The following is a 17,247-nucleotide window of genomic DNA, read 5'->3' on the forward strand; positions in this document are numbered from 1 at the left end:
GAGAACTAACTTTGCTAACTTTAACTCTCCGATGTTATTGGCGTGTTGTTTGAAATGCTGATATTGGTGGTAGTAACTTACCAGTCAATTTTCTCAAAAACAACGTGTGTTGTCATATATATCAGGAAGATCATAAAAGCCCATGTGATGTGGCCACTTCACAACGGCGCTGGAGACAGGAGCTCCTTTCTTTTTTGAGGGAAGGAGACGGGAGTTCCATTTTGGCGGTGAATCCTATGTCCTATTCCTCTCGCAGGTCGGTGAGTATCGATCAAAGGTGGATCCCCGTGCTTGTTCTTTGCATGGGTGGGTCCATTCTGGGGTTTTCCCCCACTGGTTAAGGGAATGTTCATTTCTACTTTTTTTTATAAATTCAGGATTTTTCATAAAATCAGTATTTTTTAAATTAATATCATGAACAATTCTTTATTTCATGTACATCTTGGAAAATCACGAAGGCATTTCAAATTCATGAAATTATTTAAAAGTTTTGATCCTTTTCTGAATTCAAGAACAATTTTTGAAATTCATAAATATTTTTTTCAAACTTGATGTTCGCGAGTCCTTGATTGCCTCGCTGGCTGAGAACTAACTTTGCTAACTTTAACTCTCCGATGTTATTGGCGTGTTGTTTGAAATGCTGATATCGGTAGTAGTAACTTACCAGTCAATTTTCTCAAAAACAATGTGTGTTGTCATATATATCATGGAAGATCATAAAAGCCCATGTGATGTGGCCACTTCACAACGGCGCTGGAGACAGGAGCTCCTTTCTTTTTTGAGGGAAAGAGACGGGAGTTCCATTTTGGCGGTGAATCCTATGTCCTATATATTCCTCTCGCAGGTCGGTGAGTATCGATCAAAGGTGGATCCCCGCGCTTGTTCCTCGCATGGGTGGGTCCATTCTGGGGTTTTCCCCCACTGGTTAAGGGAAGGTTCCTTTCTGCTTCTTTTTTTATAAATTCAGGATTTTTCATAAAATCAGTATTTTTTAAATTAAAAACATGAACAATTATTTATTTCATGTACATCTTGGAAAATCACGAAGGCATTTCAAATTCATGGAATTATTTAAAAGTTTTGATCATTTTCTGAATTTAAGAACAATTTTTGAAATTCATGAATATTTTTTTCAAACTTGCGAACATTATTTCGAAAGTAGTGGTTGTTTTCTTTCAAACTAACAAACATTTATTGAAATCATGAACATTATTTGAATTCATGAATATTTTTTGAATTCGTGACCATTTTTTAAACTTGTAATTATTTTTTGAAATTAGTGAACATTGTTTGAACTCAGGATTTTTTGAACTTTCATGAACATTTTTTTGAATTCACGAACATTTTTTGAAAGTCATAAACATGTTTGAACTCATGAATTTTATTTTAGAATTCATGAACATTATTTTGAATTCATGAACCTTTTTGCACTTCATGATTATTTTCTGAATTCAATAACTTTTGTTGATTTCATGAGCATTTTTTGAATTCACGAACATTTTTTTAAATTCATGTTTTATTTGAATTTCTCAACATTTTTCAAATTGGTGATAATCTTTTCAAGTATTCCCTTAGATCTTATTAATTGTTGCTGACTTAGAACAACTTTAGTAGAAAGTTGTATTAAGTCAGCCACAATTAATATGGATTAGAGGGAGTACATTGACATTTTAAAAAAATGAAAACTATTTTTAAATCCCAAACAATTTTACCGAAGCAAAAAACAAAAAAACAACAAAAAAATAGGGGTCTCCTGCCGCTCATATGAGTCGGTCCAAAAGCGTCCGCTGGGGGAGCGCGTGTGTGGGTGGTGGGGGGGGGGGTGGGGGGGGTGGGGGGAGGGGGTGTGCTAATACGAAAAATGTTCATGACTTCAAAAAATGTTTGTGAATTTGATAACTGTTTGCTATTTCAAAAATATTCATGATTTCAAAAAACTTCACAATTTCAAAAAATGTTCACAAATTTGGAACAATGTTCACAGAATGAAAAAGAAAAAGATAGGAGAAAGAAAGGAAAATAGGAAAGGAAAAGAAGCATGAACAGAAATGAAAAAATAAACTAAAGAAAACAAAAAAGCCGGAGCTTACCAAAACCGGAAGAGCGAGATTGGGCTACTTGGGTCGACCCAAATACACGACGCGACCAACGGTGTGTGTGTGTGCGTGGTGGTTGGGGGCGGGGTGTGGTACGTTTGGTCGACAGCCCCCCCCCCCCCCCCCCCCCCCCCCAAACACATTGACGGCTAAGATCTCTCTATACCCCTTCATAATAAAGGGTAGGATGGTCTTTTCACCCGCGCCCATACGCGGCTTGCGTACATATACGCGCTCCCTATTTCCTCACAGCGTGTTTTTTTCTCGCGTCGCCGTCAGCTGTTTTTCACTTTCTTTTTAGAAGAAAAAAAGAGTGCAAGTAACATGACTTGAACTCACAACCTCTTGGTGTAAGGATGACCACACTAACCAACTAGGACATCCTAATGCTTATAAATATTAACTTCTTTTTTTGCTTTCTTCTACTTCAGTTCGTGGCTGGGCCGGCCATTGTTGAATCTATCATTTCATCATTATTGAAAAATGAAAAAGAATAAAAAATCAAACAATAAACTGGTCGCTAATTGATATATTTTCATTATTATTTTCTATTAAATAGATGTTTATTTATAAGTGTTCGATTTTCTTCACTGAGCATGTTTCCGTTTAAATGAACAATAAACGAAGATTTTGGTTCAATCAAACAATGAACGAACAATTTTCTATTTAATAGATGTTCAGAAATTTAATTATATTGATGTCAGAATTTTTCTATTTAAACGAATAATTTTTTACATATATGTACATTTTTTAAATGCAAATATTTGTACTTTATGGACAAAATTTTAAAAATCAAACATTTTTGGAACTTTTGAGATTTTTTTATATGTGTGAGCATTTCTTGAAAAATAAAAATAAAATGAAAAATAAAAAAACGAATAGAGAAAACATAAAAGAAATAGTGATAAACGGGCTGGTTCAACACAATGGGCCGGCCCAGCCGCGAACCGTAGTAGAGTAAAATAAGAAAAAGAAGTAAATAGGCACAACCCTTAAGGTGTCCTAGATGGTTAGAGTGGTGGTCCTTAGACCTAGAGATATTGAGTTTGATTCATGTCGCATGTGTTATTTTTCTAAGTTTAATAAAAAGTTTGTACGATGCCTCATACGTGTCACCTATGCGTATGAGTATATGGTTTGATGAAATGACCATACTGTCCTTATACGGTTTGTGGAGGGGGATCCAAAGAAAACTATGAAAAATATATGTTCAGTTTCTAAATCCAATTAAAGACAAATAAATGAAATAGGACAATGCATGAAAGATATCCGCCAATCCGCTAGGGTCCAATCCGCTAAGGTTTCATTTCACCCCAACAAAAACATACGGGAGACATGTGCCTAGGTGTCAAGAGTAAATATTGTTTCCAACAATGCATGAAACCAACTGTTGGCTTCTACTCCCTCCATTCCAACGAATAAGTTAGACACACATTTTAAAACTAAAGTTTGACATAAATTAGACCAATCAATTGTGGGTTATATGTGACAAAAAAATACCATTGGATTCGTATTTGAAAATAGTTTTCAATGGTATAATTTCCAATTCATAGAACATATATTATTGGTTTAATTTATGGTCAAAGTAAGATTTTGGGATGCTTGTGCGGCTTATTTTTTTTGGAATGGAGGGAGTATGTTGTATACTTGAGATTTTTTGTAGTTAATTTGCTGCAATCAATACAGATTTGTTGTATACACAATTTTTTTTGTTGCATGAAAATGTTTAAAATGTTTCTATGTTTTTTTGCATGTATTAAACATAACTTACAAGAAAAATATGTCGGCGGTGTTGCAAATGTGTAAAAAAATGTTCCGCGCAAGACTTGGCACAACAATAGTCAGACGGTTAGTATATCATGTTTAAGACGGATCGTATGGCATGGGAGGCAACCGACCAAGGGCTGCCTCCGCTCTGTTGATACCTAACACACCCCAAAATTTTAAGGAAACAATCTAATTCAGCAGGGCGTTAAATGTCTCGGGTCGGCCACCTCCAACGTTGGGCACAAGTCCCGTGCACGGTCACATCATTCAAGGTGGACACATCCTTATATGTGGCTAGAAGTCTCCCGTCCAGTCATTTCCTCCGCCCGCGTAGGTTGCCGCTTCTTCCTCTTCCACTTTCTCGTGGCCTATGGCCAGGCCGAAGTAATAGAGGCTCGAGGGTTTCAACACCCAGTGCATCTGCCTCGTACAACTTCTGAGTGCTCCAAGACCTCCCCACAGCTCTACATCCCTGACCTCTTAGTGTTGTAGGTCATGTGGCAATGTTGTGAGGGTACCTGCTGGTGCTACAAGGCTGATGCTTGATGGAGCTTGATGCTGCAATCCCAGGCGCGAGCTACTACAAGAGGCACTACCGGTGCTTGAAGGGTTGTTGTTGAAGGAAATATGTCCTAGAGGCAATAATAAAGTTATTTTATATTTCCTTATATCGTGATAAATTTTTATTATTCAGGCTAGAATTGTATTAACCGGAAACTTGATACATGTGTGGATGCATAGACAAAACACCGTGTCCCTAGTAAGCCTCTACTAGACTAGCTCATTAAACAAAGATGGTTAAGTTTCCTAACCATAGACATGTGTTAAACAAAGATGGTTAAGTTTCCTAACCATCATTAGGAGAATGATGTGATGGACAAGACTAGCTTAGCATAATGATCGTTCAGTTTTAGTGCTATTGCTTTCTTCATGTCAAATACATATTCCTTCCACTATGAGATTATGCAACTCCCGAATACCGGAGGAATGCCTTATGTGCTATCAAACGTCACAACGTAACTGGGTGATTATAAAGATGCTCTATAGGTATCTCTGAAGGTGTTTGTTGGGGTGACATAGATCGAGATTAGGATTTGTCACTCAGAGTATCAGAGAGGTATCTCTGGGCCCTCTCGGTAATGCAATCATAAGAAGCCTTGCAAGCAAAGTGACTAATGAGTTAGTTACAAGATGATGTATTACGGAATGAGTAAAGAGACTTGCCGGTAACGAGATTGAACTAGGTATGTGGATACCGACGATCGAATCTCGGGCAAGTAACATACCGATGACAAAGGGAATAACGTATGTTGTCATAACGGTTCGACCGATAAAGATCTTCGTAGAATATGTAGGAGCCAATATGAGCATCCAAGTTCCGCTATTGGTTATTGACCGGAGAGGTATCTTGGTCATGTCTACATAGTTCTCGAACCCGTAGGGTCCGCACGCTTAACGTTCGTTGACGATATAATATTATATGAGTTATGTGATTTGGTGACCGAATGTTGTTTGGAGTCCCGGATGAGATCACAGACATGATGAGGAGTCTCGAAATGGTCGAGAGGTAAAGATTGATATATAGGACGATGGTATTCGGACACCGGAAGTGTTCCGGAGGGTACCGGGTACTTATCAGGTCACCGAAAAGGAGTTTCGGGCACCCCCGGCAAAGATATTGGCCTTATGGGCCAAGTGAGGGAACACACCAGCCCTGGTGCGCCCCTATAGAGGCCAGCCCTATGAGGAGGAGGATAAGGAAAGAGGGGAGGGCAAGGAAAGTGTGGATTAGGATTCCTACTTCCTTCCCTCTCCCCCCTCTTTCCTTCCCCCTCGGTTATATATGGCAGGGGGGCACGCGGCTTGGGAGGGACTCCAAGTAGGATTCCTCCTACTTGGGCGCCTCCTATGGCTGCTCCTCCCTCCCTCCCCCCCCCACACACGCACACACACACACACACACGCACGCGCACACACACACACACACACACACACACACACACACATATATATATACAGCCTGCCTATTCTGCTAATATTAGCAGAATAGTTATTCTACTAACACTTCGGAACTGCACGCTCAATGGAAGTGCACGTAATTTTTTGAAGCAATAGCACTGCAGTACCGATGCGAGTGCACTTCCCGTCGCAAAAAACTGTACGCGGTATTTTTTCGGTACCTTTTTCGCTCTAATTTTTTAACCGTTTGTCAGAACGAGGCGTGTAATATACCCTTGAAAAGCTATGGATTAGGCGCAACTTTGCTATGTTGAATTGTTTTCAAGATTCTTCACGATTTAAGAGCCGTTTTGAAAATAGTGCGGCGCGCGACGAGTGGCAGCGAGCGTTTTTTTCTAAACAATTTGTCGGAATGAAGCAAATGATACACGTTGGAAATATATCATCGAGGGGCATCTTTTTCATATCTATTATTTTCTCTAATTTGTTACGGTTTAAGAGCAGTTTCAAATTTACAAAATCGTGGAATTCTGGTTTTTGATTTTTTTCAAATTTTCGATAGTGTTTTTGCTCCAGTTTTCTAACCGTTTATCGAAACGAGACGTGTAATATACCGTTGAAAAGCTATGGACGAGGCGCAACTTTCATATGTTGAAATGTTTTTGAGATTCCTTAAGGTTTTTAGTTAATTTTGAAAATCGTGCGGCTGACTACGAGAGGCAGCGGCCGTTTTTCATGAAATTTTTGCAAACCGCTTTGTCGAAATGATTCAAATTATACGTTGTTGGATAGATATTGACGAGACACAACCTTTTCATGTAGAATACTCTCTCCAATTCCTTACGGTTTAAGAGCAATTTTGATTTTAACGAAATGCGGACACTGTTTTTTCGCGACCCAAAATCGTCGTTTGTACTGCATCAGACAGAAAACCGCACTGCTTTAGACTAAAAACAACACTTCATCAGACGGACAAGTGCATTGCATCATTTCTTTTTTTGTGGGACAGAAATTTTTCCCAAACGAGGTAGCAAACCGCACTGCTTCAGACTAAAAAACACACTACATCAGATGGGCAAGTGCACTGCATCGTTTCTTTTGCCAGACTTAATTTTTCTCATGCGAGGAAGTGAAGTGCGCTTCACATCGTGCGTAAGTGAACCGCGTTACTTTTTGTTCTTGTTTCGGTAACATTTTTTCTTGCACTTATGAGATGAACATCATGAGACGGCCGTCCGCACTGCTTCATATGGAAAACCGCACTACATTAGATGGGCAAGCGAACTTCATTGTTTTTATGCATTTTATTTTAAATGGAGTGGACAGAAAAGTCCTTCATAGTGGACTTTTTTAAGACCAAAGTGCACCGCATTTGCATATTTTTTAAATGTTTTTTGTTCTAAATGGAGTGTACTGAATAGTCCTTTCGTAGTGGGCTTCTTTTAGTCCAAAGTGCACCGCATTTGCATGTTTTTTAAATGCATTTTGTTTTAAATGGGGTGTACTGAAAAATCCTTCATAGTGGACTTTTGTTCTAAATGAAGTGTACTGAAGAGTCCTTCATAGCGGACTTTTTTTAAACCAAAGTGCACTGCATTTGCATTTTTTTAAATGCATTTTGTTTTCAATGGAGTGTACTGAAAAGTCCTTCGTGGTGGACTTTTTGTAAGACCAAAGTGCACTGCATTTGCATTTTTTTAAATGCACTTTGGTATAAATGTAGTAGAATAGTCCTTCCTAGTGGACCTTTTTTAGACCAAAGTGCACCACATGATCGAAAAGAATGAACCACAAGACCATGCTTTTTATGGACCACAATTTTTTAAACACAAATCATGTATGTGTTCACCGTACATGGCAACCGAGTTAATGTATCCAAACACAAAAAAGACTGCACGCGCCCAAACGGCAATGCTTTTTGCCCACAACCGCTACCCCTTTTGTGCCGGACTGAACTTTTGTTCACAAGTATAGTAGAAGTGTTAGTTTCCTTATAGGATGCAAATCTGTACAACTCTCTCTTGAAGACATCAAATTCACAAGTGCACTTATGAACAAGAAAGTTGCCTTCTCGTTTTGCCTCCATAATGGATCAAAGAAGTAGTGCAGAAGCTTGCCATCTGAAGAATGCACAGGAGATACATCAGCAAGGAACTGCACAACACACTTTTGAAGGAAAAAGAAATTCAAACCGAACACTCAGCATCTGGGAACTACACGCGGGGAGAAGGGGCAGCTCGTCGGGGGCCAGAGATCCGCTGGTGCGGCGCCACGCCGGGGGAGGCCCTCTGCTTGACGATGGCACGCCTGGGAGGTGGGCTGCAATGCGGCGATTTTTGTGCACTGCATCAGAAAGTGCAGTCCATGGCGCGGGGGCGACGGGATCCGCACGGCTTCACGTGCCTGCACTGCATGCCGTCGGGCGGCTGGGAACCTCGCAGGGACGCCTGCACGACTAGCCGACGAGGTAGGGGCTCGACGTGGGGAGGGAGGCCGGCCGTCGCGGGGCGGGGCCATGGCTGTCGAGGCCAGCAATCACGGGGGCAGCCCGGCTGGATCCGGATGCACTGGTGCGAGGGAGGTGGCTCATCCGCTCGCCGGTGCGGATTCGGCGCCCGACGGATCGGGCGGAGGCAGCGCGATGGATGGGTGGGGCACATGGCGGGGCAGTGGCCATGGCTGGAGCGGGACGGGGTCGGGGCCATCGCTGGGCGGCGCTGCAGGTCAGAGGCGCGCTGCGGAGATGCGGGGCGGCGCTGGACGGGAGGAGTAGAAGGTGTGGCGGCTCTGGACGGGAGGAGGACAAGGCGGGGCGGCGCCGGACGGGAGGAGTAGGAGGCGGGGCGGCTCCGGACGGGAGGAGGAGGAGGCAGGGAGACGCCGGGCGGGAGGAGGAGGATGCGGGGCGGCGCCAGACGGGAGGTGTAGGAGGTGGGGCGGCTTCAAACGGGAGGAGGAGGAGGTGGGGAGACGCCGGGCGGGAGGAGGAGGAGGCGGGGCGTCGTCGGGTGAGAGGAGGAGGAGGCGGGGCGGCACCGGCCAGGGGTAGGAGGAGGCGGGGTGAGAGGTGGAGGTTGTGCGGCGGCGGGGTAGGAGGTGGTGGTCGTGGGGAGTGGAGGGGCATGGGGAGGGTGGGGAGTTGGTGCTCGAACAGGATAAGGTGAGTGGTTTTTTTTGCAGACGCAGTTCGGTGGTTAGTTTGTAGCTACATCGGTACGTGGGGTGTTAGTAGAATAAGGTTAGGTGTTAGCAGAATAAGGGTCTTAAGGGTGTTATCATAATAGACCCACCATATATATATATATATATATATATATATATATATATATATATATATATATTATATAGAATAACTATTTGGATCACAACATCCCCTATAAGGGCCCGATGGACCCCTCCTGAACTTCCGTGAACCGCCCGTCCCGGCCAGACAGAATCCCACCCGATCCCGAGCCGCCCCGACAGGATCCACCTAATTCCCCGATCCCGAGCCGACCAACCCCCCTCCTTGCCGCTCCTTCCCTCGATCCCCGACCTCCCCCCTCGTTTGCCGCCGATCTTCGCCGGATCCGCCGCCTCCCCCCGTCTCCAGCTCCTGGCCGGCCGGATCCGCCGCCTCCCCTCCGTCTCCAGCTCCTGGTTGACCGAATCCGCCGCCACACCTCCGTCCCACCTCCTGGCCGACCACCGGCGCGAGCGAGCGAGCGACGGCGGACGCTGGCGCGAGGGAGCCCGCGTCGCCTAGACGCGGCGAAGCCGCCACGGACTTCCGGAAGCCGCATCCTCCTTCCATCCTCACCACCCGACGTCTTGGCAGAGCAGATGACGGCCCTGACGCAAGCTATGGCGAATGGCGCGGCCAACGGAGCAACTCCTCAGCGGAGGCGGCATCGGCGGCGCCTTCAAATCCAACAACAGTACATGAACTTCCTCCCACTTGTTGCCTTCTTCTTCAATCTTGCCTTGCCTAACCTTCTTGCTTCGTGTAGATGAACTTCGTGCCCTCTGCAAGACATGGATTTCCGTGGAATTCCTCTCCTACCTCCATGACGAATTGCTCTCAAGGTGGCCTATCAGTTGCTAGAAAAAGGTTGGCCGAACTTCTAGCCAGGGTATGGTTGAACTTCTTCCTTCTGTTTGTTATTTTCTTATAGCCATGTGAAGTTCAGGTAGGTTGTGAGCCTCAGTCCAGGCTGCAAAACATTTGGAAAATCTGCCTGCTTACAGCCATGTGAAGTTCAGGTAGTTTGTGAGCCTCAGTCCAGGCTACAAACATCATTTTAAAATCTGCCTGCTTAGAGCCATGTGAAGTTCTGGTAGTGTGTGAGCCTCAGTCCAGGCTACAAACAGTAGAAAATCTGCTTGTGAAATCTGCCTGCTTTTCACATTCACATGTGAAAAGCCATGTGAAGTTCAACTATTAAGTGTGCCAGAGTTCAGGTTGGTATGTATCTAGTTCTGTGCAAATAAATAAATAAAAGGAAAATAGAACATGCATGTGATCTCACATGAAGGTCAGGTTGGTATGCACTAGTGGTTCAACCATTCAAACTCATGAAGGTTTAGGTTTTTTAACTTTAGACAATATTTCCCCTTTGCAAAACAAGAAGTTCATGTTGTGGAGAGTGCTCAGTTCAGGTACATATAAGTAATCAAATAGTGTAGAATTAACAGAATGTGAGGTTCATTCTATGAAGGGTGCTCAGTTCAGGTACAAAAGTATTGGCAGATGCTCAGCTCAGTGCAGAGTGTGATGCCTATCCTAGGGGAAAAATATGTACATGAACACCACTTTTATATGAGAAGTTCAGGCTGTGAATAATGCTAAGTTCAGTTACAAAGGTATAGGCAGATGTAACTTGTGTGCTAATAAACATTTTTTTCTTTTGTGTCAGCAAGACGAGAGACGTATGAAGAAGCTTAGAAGTTCCCAGCAGCAAGTACACAATCCTAACTTCCTCAAAAAAAAGTACACAATCCTAAGCCTGTACGCGTTGCACCACCCCCTCAATGGGTCACACCTCAAACGCACCAACAACATTGCCAACCTGCTCTAGACCAAAAATGGATGACATCCGAAACACATGGAGACTTCCAAGATGCTGGGTCGCAGCCCTATCCGCACAACTTTGCGCCTCCACCTAATTGGGTGACGCTGGAAATCCCCCATGGATTCTTTGTATCACCAGCAGACTCCCAAGCACGCTGATGGAGGAGGGGGTTAGCTCAAGTCCTGCGTGTAACTCTGGAGGTTATCCTAGTGTGCCTCATCAATGCCAAAGGGAAGCAACTAAACCGGATCCCAGGACAAATCCAACAGGAACACACACACGGAGGAGAGTGCTCTGCACACTACAACCGTTGGATCCTGCTGCTGCTGCTACAAGTCAGAATTGTACGGGACATAAGGTAGATGGATTGCATCACAAAACAAAAGAGCAAACCAAGACCAGGATCGCAATACCTCCACAACCACCTCAAGCAAAAAAGGACGCAAACAAGAGAGAGGCCATCTTCAGCCCTCCTTCCTCCTCGTGATCCACTCCTGCATCCTGCTATGATTACTCCGCCGTGCCCCATCCCAGAGGGACACCAGCAGACTCCGGTGGAGTTGCGATCATACACGCACGTAAGTGAAACAAAATATTTATATACACATCTTGTATTATCTGCAAATTTTCTGCTCCCTCCAGGATAACAAGTTCATAAACTGCATTTTAACGTGCCGTTTGGATTTCTTTTTCTTTTTCTGCAGATGCCGGATCTCCCGGTTTATCTAATACCAAGACTAAAGATGCGATTCTGAGATGTAGAGAAAGCAAGGGAATTTTATAACAGATACGCCAGACACGCTGGTTTTGGAATCAGGAAGACGGGAGGGAATGACAATCACAAGTATTTTGTTTGCGGGGTCCAAGGGAAACACACAACTTCTGTTTCAGAGGCTGACAGGCAGCGAAACAAAACATCACAGAGGACAGGCTGCAATGCAAGAATGAGGGTGAAGGTCCAGGAGGATAACACATGCGTGGCAGTGGACATTGAGTACAATCATAATCACCAACTCATGCAAACTGATGACATGCTGGTATTCTTGCACTCACACAAGAATTATGACCCCACTATTTTGGAGTACGTAAAGCTCCTGCAGTACCACGATGTCAAGCACACAACAATCATGTCCATGCTACCTGAAAATGAAGACGGGAGCTACTTCCTAAGCATGACCGGACGAGACCTACTAAACCAGTAAGTATTCAAACATGCACATACTGCAATGTACATAGCATCCTAAGTCACAACCCTTTGCTAGCAAAAATAACAAATGCATGTTTGCATGTAATTTGTAGGAAAGCCATGAATGCAAGGAAAGATGATTTGGATGATGTATTGAAACTTATATCATTCTTCAAAGACATGAAGGCAATCAATGATGAGTTTTTCTATGACATAGAAGTAGACAAGGACAAGTCAATTAAAAACATTTTCTGGTCCAATGCAAGCTGCCGTGGAGCGTATCAAGACTTTGGCGATTGCGTAACATTCGACACAACTTACAAGACCAACAGATTTCATATGCCTCTGGGAGTGTTTGTTGGAACAAACCATCACTTGCAGTCAACAATATTTGTTGTTGCCCTGATCAGAGACAAAGATGCAAAGTCATTCAAGTGGCTGCTCGATACATTTGTACGGTGCATGAACAACAAGCACCCAACTTGCATTCTAACAGGTGAGTTAAAAAAAACTCTACAAGTTTCATCATCTTTTCAGTCTATGGGTCTGTATTGGGTATATTTGGTTTTATCTGAAAATAATGTAAAGCAAGCAGTTCAACCACTGTTAGCACAGAAGTCCAACAAACAGTACAAGAAAGCAAAATTATCTGTCACATGTTTAGAAAAAAATTAGTTATGAATGTGAAGTTCAAATACAGGAATCATAGAAGTTCAAGGACAAAGCTGTAAGAAAAATATATGTAACATGTTCAAAAAAATATAGTTATTTATGTGAATTTCAAGCACCGGTACCACATAAGTTCAACAACACTGCTGTAAGAAAATTTTGTGTGTGACACTATTAGGTAGTCCTACTGCTACCTGTGAAGTTCAAGAACTGGTACCACAGAAGTTCAACAACACTGCTGTAAGAAAAAATACATGTGACATTTTTAGATAGTCATACTGCTACCTGTGAACTTCAAGCACTGGTACAACATAAGTTCACCATCAGTGCAAAAAGAAGCAAGTTTCATTTTTTTAATTCATGCAGACCAGTGCCCGTCGATGGCGAAAGCTATACCACAATCATTCCCAAACACTGTCCACAAGCTATGCCGTTGGCACATCTTGAAGAAGTACAGGGAATACCTCACGTTGCTGTACAAAAAGTATAAAACATTCAAAGAGGAGTTCACAGCTATATTAAACTGGCCGCTGATGCCAACGGAGTTTCAAGCTGCCTCGGCTGAACTCGTGCACAAGTACAACCTAGAGAACGACCAGATGATGATCCAGCTGTGGAGTGATAGGAAAATGTGGATTTTAACATATTACAAGAACATTTTCTGTGCTACAATGACTTCCACACAACGAAGCGAGAGCATGAACCACGTGTTCAAGAAAGGGTTTGTCAAGGGGACCCAGAACCTACACAAGTTTGCTAGGCGGGTAAATGCTTGCATACAAACTCAGATGCAGAAGGAGAACGAGCAAACAATGACCAACATGGTATGAAGACAAAAAAAACACCCCCATCATATTGTGTTTTGCTTCAACATGTGCACTTTGAATTTTAAAAAATGAAACCCATGACTCTGCTTCGACTAATATCTTATTTTTTGACATGTGCAGACCAATCCTGTTGACAAAAACAACTTACGGCTACGAGGAAGACATGTCTATCAAGTACACGAGAGTCGTGTACACGGAGATGAGGACTAGGATGAGAAAAGCCATGCTATTTCGCGCAAAGCCTACAACAGAGCCTACTAAGTACCTTGTGTACTACCACAACAAGGCTGGCCATGATGATGAAGAAAGATTTTCCTGGTCAAAACATGAATTCCAGGTGGTAGCTGACCCAGAGAATGAAATATACGAGTGTGAATGCAAGCTTTGGACACACACAGGTGAGCGAAAAAAACTCATTAAATAGCTAAACTAGTAGTATCATATCAAAATATATGAAACTCATTGCTGGCTCACAAACTATGTATTCTGCATTCATCACAAAATGCAGGCCTGTTCTGCCTTCACATCATGAACATACTGGACTACCTGAAGCCTGACAAATTTCCACACAAGTATATCCTCAAACGGTACACAAAGACTGTAAAATCACAACCAATCTTTGATACAAGGGACTACAACACAACTGCATCAGATGGCAGCTCAAGACTATCGAAGCAAGACATCTTGCTGCAGCTAAATTTGATGGTTAACAAGAAAGCGATGAGATGTGACCAGCAATATGACAGAGCCTTCTATGTTCTCAAGAGGCTCGTGGAAGAGCTTGATGCAATACATTCAGCAAATCGAGCGGATGCTGATGAAAGGATGGCTGAAGAGGATGCTGAAATTGAAGATGACCTTCATTATTATGCAGCTGAAATGCTCCACGCCGCTGCTCAAGCCGACCAATGCAAGCAGGGTGTTGACCAATTAATGCAGCAGCGACATCAAGAGATGATGAAACTGTCGCTGTACTCTGAAACAAAGGGTAGGAAGAAAATTTCTGCAGCAAAGAAAAGTGACAAGAGAGCTCAAATAAAGGCACCACCTGCAGGATGAGTCGTCGTGCTCGATGAGAACAGAGTGCCACTTGGACACAGGCAATTTAGTGTGTGCAAAAAGGTTACAGGACACAACAAGCTCACCTGTCCAACACTCTTAGAAAGAAACAATGCCGAGGAGGTCAAGCAACCCAAAGTTCAAAAACAGCAACCCAAAGTTATAGAACAAAAGAAAGGACCACACCCACAGAAAGCAAGCAGCAGACTTTGTAGCATATGCAAGGAGTATGAACCACATAATGCAAGAACATGCCCGAAGCGTGCAGATGCTGAAAAGACAAGCAAAAAGCCAGAGAAGAAACAGAAAGCAAAACCTAGAGCCAGCAAAAAGAAAGTGGTGGAAGATGAAGACACCATTGAAGAAGAGGAAGACGAAGAGGAAGTGGAATGCGAGGAGGAAGAGGAAGAGGATGATGAAGAGGAAGAGGACAATGAAGAGGAAGAGAAAGAGGAAGATGAACAGGAAGAGGTACATGTCAAGCAAAAACCACTACAACCAAAGCCTAGGAGGAGCGCAAGGCTGATGAACAGTTAGATTAGGTCAATTAAACAAAGCAAACTTATGTCATGTCAATGTGCAGAATATTATTCCACTTTTGAAATAGTATTTTAGGAGAAGCTTACTTGAATTTTTATTGTTGAAGTTTCAAAGAAATTATACAGTAGAAGTTCAAGTAAGCTTACTGCAGAAGTACTAGTATAATATAAGAGGAGGTGCTGGTGATGCAAAGTATGAAAGAGCAAGCAGTAATAAAATGAAAAATATACAATGTGAAGTTCAAGTAATATTACTGCAGAAGTCCTGCTATATTATGGCAGGAAGTGCTGTGCTGGTGATGTATTGCATGAAAGAGCAAGCAGTAATAAAAATGAAAAATATACACTATGAAGTTCAAGTAATATTACTGCAGAAGTCCTGCTATATTATGAGAGGAAGTGCTGTGCTGGTGATGTATTCCATGCAAAGTGCAAGCAAGAATAAAAATGAGAAATATACACTATGAAGTTCAAGTAACATTACAGTGGAAGTTCTGGTATATTATGGCAGGAGGTGCTGGTGTTGTATTCCATAAAAGAGCAACCAGCAAATAATTATGCAGTTTGAAGTTCAGGTCAGCTTACAGAAGAAGTTCCGATATATAAAATTGATGTAGGAACAAAATATGCTTAAAAAATAAAGTTTTGCCGTATGAACAAAGGTTAGCAAGCCTAAGACAACACGTTCAGATATGAAGTTCTGTTTGGATACGTGCAGAAGTTCATGTACAATGCCGACAAAACATAAAGAAACGTTAAGGAGTGTATGAGAATATTTTTGCACAAAGTTATAGTTGAAATCCATTCGCAGTTGAAAAATCACAAAAAAGAAATATAGATTCTATGCAAAAGGCTACGTATTGGTTGGGTTGAAAAATAACAATACATTACACAACACAGAAAATCCTCTCCATCTGAAACCAGCAGCCCAGCCAGATCTCAAGCAGAAGTTCAGATCAAAGATCATATGCTGGGGCCCAAAATTAAACAACACAAAAAACAAGTAGTTCAACCGTAACCCAGGGAGAAGTTCAGCTACATTTGTTGGGGAAAAACATACATTACATGGATACTGAAAACGATGGAGTACATTGAAATTCACAAGCCAAATCATTCTTCGCACTAAATACATTTGTCCGCAATATCATAAGTAATAGTGTTGCAGCTATAGATACACAAATCACTAAACCATTCTTACAACCAAATCTTTACGGAATCGTTCGAATCATTATCAAACCTAAAATCTGTACAAAATAAAATCTACACTGAAACTAATGCTTCGAATTCACGGGCCCAAGGACTGGATCTCTTTAGGAAGCTCTGCACGCATGACTTCATTCTTCTCGCTAAAGATTAGAGTGTGCATGAACTCGGCCTTCCAGTCATCTGCAGCAGCCTGCAAACAAGAAATGAAATGATGGTTTAGTAATGGATAACTAAAACCACAGCAGGATCGTCTCAGCAAAAACACACAAGAAAAATGAAAGGATGATGAGACAAGAACAAGGACAAAACATACTTCCACATCACCAAAATCTTCAACAAGCTCATCGCCATCATATGAAGAGCAGAACTTCATGGCAAAGAAACCACAATCATTATTCTTTTGCTTTGGAACATCGATAAAAGTCGGCCTCTTTGCAATAGTCACCCAGTTAGGCTGCTTGCTCGCTTTGTACGCAGCCTTGCCGTACACCTCCTCGAGCAACCCAACAAATCTCTTGATCTGCCAAAAATAACAAATAAGATGAAGTCAAAAACATGTTAACCAAAATAGTTAAGTTCAGGTACATAAAAAGCGACACTTGCATAAGATCCAGCTAAACAAATAGCAGAAGTTCAACTGTCAAATGATAGTCAGTTCAAGCAGTATTACCACAATAGAGATAGAAACATATTTTCTCAACAGAAGGCATAATAAACTTCATGTCAAACAAGAGAATATGAAAGGAGGTTTAGGCTAAGAAACACTCACGATATTTTGGCAGTCTCCGTGGAAACTTGTTCGTGACATTCCCTTATCAGTGTAAGGAAGTGAATCAAGGATGTCAATGCTCCCACGATATCTATTCAGCACATACACACTGTAGTGCG

The 17,247-nt window shown here is 42.4% G+C and overlaps 1 long non-coding RNA gene across 1 annotated transcript; it reads right to left on the minus strand.

The window, feature by feature from the left end:
* Positions 1-7,624: 7,624 nt before the first annotated feature.
* Positions 7,625-8,939, minus strand: LOC141025333 (uncharacterized). Its single transcript, XR_012186815.1, has 2 exons — positions 8,040-8,939; positions 7,625-7,942 (listed from the first exon to the last, which is right to left on the minus strand). It is a non-coding gene; the product is annotated as an uncharacterized lncRNA (long non-coding RNA).
* Positions 8,940-17,247: the final 8,308 nt, after the last annotated feature.

Source organism: Aegilops tauschii, chromosome 6 (assembly GCF_002575655.3).
Source record: "Aegilops tauschii subsp. strangulata cultivar AL8/78 chromosome 6, Aet v6.0, whole genome shotgun sequence".
Taxonomy (NCBI): Eukaryota; Viridiplantae; Streptophyta; class Magnoliopsida; order Poales; family Poaceae; genus Aegilops; species Aegilops tauschii.